This window comes from Dama dama, chromosome 1 (assembly GCF_033118175.1).
Source record: "Dama dama isolate Ldn47 chromosome 1, ASM3311817v1, whole genome shotgun sequence".
NCBI classification, from domain to species: Eukaryota; Metazoa; Chordata; class Mammalia; order Artiodactyla; family Cervidae; genus Dama; species Dama dama.
In genome coordinates, this window is record NC_083681.1 from 8,985,156 (window position 1) to 8,991,555 (window position 6,400).

The following is a 6,400-nucleotide window of genomic DNA, read 5'->3' on the forward strand; positions in this document are numbered from 1 at the left end:
TTTCCACTTCTCTTCTTTTCACAGCTATTTGTAAAAGGCCTCCTCAGACAGCCATTTTGCTTTTTTGCATTTCTTTCTCTTGGGAATGGTCTTGCTCCCTGTCTCCTGTAAAATGTCATGAACCTCCGTCCATAGTTCATCAGGCACTCTATCAGATCTAGTTCCTTAAATCTTTTTCTCACTGCCACTGTATAGTCATAAGGGATTTGAGTTAGGTCATACCTGAATGGTCTAGTGGTTTTCCCCCACTTTCTTCAATTTAAGTCCGAATTTGGCAATAAGGAGTTCATGATCTGAGCCACAGTCTGCTCCCGGTCTTGTTTTTGCTGACTGTATAGAGCTTCTCCATTTTTGGCTGCACAGGATATAATCAATCTGATTTTGGTGTTGGGGGCATAGATATATACAAGTGTTATGTCTTTCTCTTGGACTGATCCCTTGACCATCATGTAGTGTCCTTCCTTATCTCTTGTGATCTTCTTTAAGGTCTATTTTGGTTGATATGAGGATTGCTGCTCCAGCTTTCTTTTGCTTCCCATTTGCATGGAATATATTTTTCCATCCTCTCACTTTCAGTCTATATGTGTCTTTAGATCTGAAGTGGGTTTCTTGTAGACAGCACTTATATGGGTCTTGTTTTTGTATCCATTCAGCCAGTCTGCATCTTTTGGTTGAGCATTTAATCCACTTACTTTTAAAGTAATTATTCATAGATATGTTCCTATTGCCATTTTCTTAATCTTTGGGGTTGATTTTGTAGATCTTTTTCTTCTTTTGTATTTCTTGACTATATAAGTACCTTTAACATTTGTTGTAAAGTTGGTTTGGTGGTACTGAATACTCTTAACTTTTGCTTGTCTGAAAAGCTTTTTATTTCTCCATCAATTTTGAATGAGATCCTTGTTGGGTACAGTAATTTTGGGTGTAGATTTTTCCCTTTCAGTACTTTAAATATATCCTGCCATTCCCCTCTGGCCTGCAGAGTTTCTGCTGAAAAGTCAGCTGTTAAATGTATGGGGTTTCCCTTGTATGTTATTTGTTGCTTTTCCTTCGCTGCTTTTAATATTCTTTTTTTTTTTTTTTTAATATTCTTTATTTGTGTTTAGTCTTTGTTAGTTTGATTAGTATGTGTTTTGGCATGTTTCTCCTTGGGTTTATCCTGTATGGGACTCTTTGTGCCTCTTGAACTTGATTGGCTATTTCCTTTTCCATATTGGGGAAATTTTCAACTATAATTTCTTCAAACATTTTCTCATACCCTTTCTTTTTCTCTTCTTCTGAGACCCCTATAATTCTAATGCTGGTGTGTTTGATATTGTCCCAGAGGTCTCAGACTATCCTCAGTTCTTTTCATTCTTTTACTTTATTCTGCTCTTCAGAAGTTATTTCCACCATTTTGTCTTCTAGCTCACTGATTTGTTCTTCTGCTTCAGATATTCTGCTACTGATTCCTTCTCTAGAATGAATTTTTTATTCAGTAATTTTTAACTTATTCAGTAAATTTTTAATTTCAGTAATTGTGTTGTTTGTATGTTTATTCTTTAATTCTTCTAGGTTTTTGTTAATTGATCCTTGCATTTTCTCCATTCTGTTTTCAAGGTTTTTGATCATCTTTACTATTATTATTCTGAATTCTTTTTATTTGGACCTCTGTGTTTCCAGTTTGTTCCTTCATTTGTGTAGTATTTTCCTTCTTTCCTTTTTTTTTTTTTTTAACTTATTGTGTTTGAGGTCTCCTTTTCCCAGGCTTCAGGTTTGGATTCTTTCTTCTTTTTGGTTTCTGGTCTCCTAAGGTTGGCCCAGTGGTTTGTGTAAGCTTCATACAGGGTGAGATTTTTGCTGAGTTTTTTTGTTTGTTTGTTTGCTTGTTTTTCCTCTGATGGGCAAGGCTGAGTGAGGTGGTAATCCCATTTGCTGATTGGGTTTGTATTTTTGTTTTGTTTGTTGTTTAGATGAGGCATCCTGCACAGTGTGCTACTGGTGGTTGGGTGATGCTGGGTCTTGCATTCAAGTGGTTTCCTTTGTGTGAGTTCTCACTATTTGATACTCCCTAGGGTTCGTTCTCTGGTAGTCTAGGGTCTTGGAGTTAGTGCTCCCACTTCAAAGGCTGAGGGCTTGATCTTTCTGTCCTTGAGAAGATGAAAGGTAGATTTATTGATGGAGGTGATGAGGCTGTGAATCTTTGTGGAAGAGTTTCAGTTTTCAGGAATTTCTGGATAGGAGTGAGAAGAAAGCCCTCAGGTGCATTTTACACCCCAGTTCTGTGGTTAGTGCCTCGATCCAGAAATTGTGCTGGACAGCAGGACTTCACAGAGGGACACTGACCTTAAGGTGACATAAAGGGAAGGGAGATGAGAGTCAGAGAAGGGTTTGGAAAGCAAGAGTATCCTCTATGCAAATCTATATATTTCTTGTGTTGACTGGTGTTGTGCATTTTACTTCCAACATGGGTTTGCTTATTTTAAAAATTTTTATTGGACTATAGTTGGTCTACAAAGTAGTGTTCATTTCTGCTGTACAGCAAAGTAAGTCAGTTATACATACACATATACCCACTCTTTTAAACATTCTTTCCCCATGTAGGTCATTAGAGAGTATTGAGTAAGGGTCTCTGTGATATACAGTAGCTCCTTATTTGCTGTTGTTCAATCACTCAGTCATATCCGACTCTTTGAGACCCCATGGACTGCAGCACACCAGGCTTCCCTGTCCTTCACCATCTCCTGGAGTTCGCTCAAACTCATGTACACTGAATTGGTGATGTCATCCAGCCATCTCATCCTCTGTCGTCCCCTCCTCCTCCTGCCTTCAGGTCTTTATTAGTTATCTATTTTATATATAACAGCATGTATATGTCAATCTCAATCTCCCAATTTACCCCTCCCACTCCTTCCCCCCTAGTAACCACAAGATTGCTTCCTATATCTGTGACTCTACTTCTGTTTTATAAATAAGTTCATTTGTGTCATTTTTTTAGATTCCACATATAAGCAGTATCATATGATATTTGTCTTTATCTGTCTGACTTACATCACTATGACAAGCTCTAGGTTCATCCATGTTGCTGCAAATAGCATTATTTCATTCTTTGTTAAAGGCTGAGTAATATTCTACTATATATATATTCCACTATATATATATACATTCCACTATATATATATATCCATTCCCCTGTAGACAGACATTTAGGCTGCTTCCATGTATTGGCTATGGTAAATAGCACTGTAATTAACAGTGGAGTGCATGCATTTTTTATAATTATGGTTTTCTCTGTATATGTGCCAGGAGTGGGATTGCTGGATTATATGACAACTTCTTTTCAGTTTTTTAAGGAACCTCATAGCAGTTGTACCAACTTACATTCCCATCAACAGTGTAGGAGGGTTCCCGTTTCTCCACACCCTCTCTAGCATTTATTGTTTGTAAAGTTTTTGATGAATTCTGACTGACGTGAGATGATAGCTCATTGTAGTTTTGATTTGTATTTCTCTAATTTAGTGATGTTGAGTATCTTTTCATGTGCTTTGCCAACATGGATTTAAAATGAGGTCATTGGTAATCCCCTCTGATGCTAATTTTAATACTATATATATGTATATATATATTTCCCAGTATGATTTTATTTATATAAAGGCCCCAAATGGACAAATTAAATCTCTGGTGATAGAAAGCAGAATGGCAATTGTCTTCAGGGGTAATGTATAATACTTTGGGGTGCTAGTAATGCTCTATATCTTCATCTAGGTGGTGGTTACATGGGTGTGTCCACTTCATAAAATTTTATCAAGCATAGGATCTATCTATCTATAATTTGTCCCCCCTTTATAAGTTGATAATTACAACATCTATTTAAAAAATTTCCAGACTCATCCTCAGTTCCAATATCCAAATATTTTTCCATGCTCTTGGAAGCAAGTATCCTCTCTGACACCAGTTTTAAAGATAAACCAGCTCTGTGTCTCACAGATGTGTCTAACTTAAAAAAAATTTTTTTTTTATATTCTTTGCCTAAGAGATTATTGTACCTTGTAGTGAGTTTTATATGTTTATTCACTGAGGAAAGTGATGTTTTCTTTGATTTCTTCTAAGTTTACCTTCTCAATTTGAAAGAGAATTCTTTTTTTCTCCCTAAAACTTAAAACTCAGTGTTATAAGGCACTTTTCTTACATTATTTGAAATGTATATATTATCACATTCTTACTTAGTCTTCACTTTGGTCACATGCAAAACAGTATTTACTTCCACTTTAATTTGAAAGGAATATATATTATTTGTCCTTCTACTTTTCTCATTTAATGAAGCCACTCTGGTCTAAAATTCTAACATCTCTTTTTGGAAGAGTTAGGGTCATGTATGGATGTGAGAGCTGGACTGTGAAGAAAGCTGAGCGCTGAAAAATTGATGCTTTTAAACTATGGGGTTGGAGAAGACTCTTCAGAGTCCCTTGGACTGCAAGGAGATCCAACCAGTCCATCCTAAAGGAGACCAGTCCTGGGTATTCATTGGAAGGACTGATGCTGAAGCTGAAACTCCAATACTTTGGCCACCTCATGTGAAGAGTTGACTCATTGGAAAAGACCCTGATGCTGGGAGGGATTGAGGTCAGGAGGAGAAGGGGACGACAGAGGATGAGATGGTTGTATGGCATCACTGACTCGATGGACATGGGTTTGAGTAGACTCTGGGAGTTGGTGATGGACAGGGAGACCTGGCGTGCTGCGGTTCATGGGGTCGCAAAGAGTCGGACACGACTGAGTGACTGAACTGAACTGAATTGAGGGCCAATACTTGGCTTCCCTGGTGGCTCAGACAGTAAAGAATCTGCCTGGAATGCAGGAGACCAGGTTCAATACCTGAGTCAGGAAGATCCTCTGGAGAAGGAATGGCTACCCACTCGAGCCATTCCTCCAGGCATCAATCAAGAATGGCTATCAATTCTTGCCTGGAGAATTCCATGGGCAGAGGAACCTGGCAGGCTATATAGTCCATGGGGTCACAAAGAGTTGGACATGACTGAGCGACTACCACATATACACATACACACAGGGCCAATACTGCATGGGGATTCTGGTCATGTTGCAGTTTCATAAAAAGACAATGTCATAATGTATTAGCAAAGTACAGATCTTGTCCTGCTTTACCAGTTTACTAGTGAGGTTGTTCTAGTCTAGCCTGACTTTGGATTTTTAATTATTTTTAACTATCCCTCGTTTAGAGACATTCTTTGATGTACAAATGAAAGGGATTAAAGTTAGGGATTATTAACTGTGGAGTTGCTTTAGCATGTAGGAGGCTGTTGAATACATTTACAGCAACACATAAATATGAATCCTTGTCTTAAAAAAAAATAAACACGTTTTCATTTAAGATGCTTGAAATGATTCCCAAATATCATGGCACACCCACCTTGCCAGATTACCCCATTGGAATATCATTTTATTTATTTTCCTGTAGAACAGCCTTTATTGTTTGAAATGTGAAGTGGGGGAGGAGAGGCTAGCACAGCTCAGGCTCCCAGGGCGGCTCCACAGACCTGATATCAAAGGAGAATGAGTCAGTACCTCGGGGAGGAGCCTGCTGAACCCTGCTGCTCCTCGGAGCCTGCTGTCCGGGTGCTCGAGGTTAGTACTTACGGACTGGAAGCCACCTGTACTAAAGGCATGGCACAGAGAAGACCAGAGCCCTTTCTCAACCTCCGCACATTACCAGGACTGAGGGGAAAGCAGTTTAATGCCATCCTGGTTCACAGAGGTGTATTGATGGCATAAAGAAAGGTCCAAAATGTTTACTAGTAGAGGCAAACAACTTTCTATTTTTTAAAATCTGAGCTTTAAATTTTCTATTGCCTTATTAAATTCTACTCTTATACACTCCAAATAAGAATGTACAGAATATTTTTTCTTTCAGTTGGTCATGACCTTGGGTGGGTTTAAGCTGTCTCTAGACTATGGTAACAGAATAATGGTTCACAAAAGATAATCACATTCTAATCCCCATAACCCATGACTCTGTTATGTATGATGGTGTACTAGTTTCCTATTGTGATGTAACAAAATATCGCAAATTTAGTGTCTTAGAATAATGCAGACCTGTTACTGTATAGTTATAGAGAACAGATAACTGCAGTGGATTTCTGTGGACTAGAACCAAGGTTTTGATAGGAGTGTGTTACTTCTGTAAGCTCTAGAGCAGAATTTGTTCCCTTGCCTTTTTCCCTTTTGGAGGCCACATGTATATTCCTCAGTGTGGGCCCCTCCTCCACCTTCAAAACCAGCAGTTTAGCAGTTTAGCTCACACTGACCCTCCTGCCTTCTTCTTTTACTTACATGCACCTTTATGATTACATTGAATCCACCCAGATCACCCAGGATAATATTCCTCATCTCAAGATACTTAACT

The 6,400-nt window shown here is 38.4% G+C and overlaps 1 non-coding gene across 1 annotated transcript; it reads right to left on the reverse strand.

Moving 5' to 3' along the window:
- Nucleotides 1-5,603: 5,603 nt before the first annotated feature.
- LOC133064878 (small nucleolar RNA SNORA57) lies at nucleotides 5,604-5,753 on the reverse strand. Its single transcript, XR_009694759.1, has one exon. It is a non-coding gene; the product is annotated as a small nucleolar RNA SNORA57 (small nucleolar RNA).
- Nucleotides 5,754-6,400: the final 647 nt, after the last annotated feature.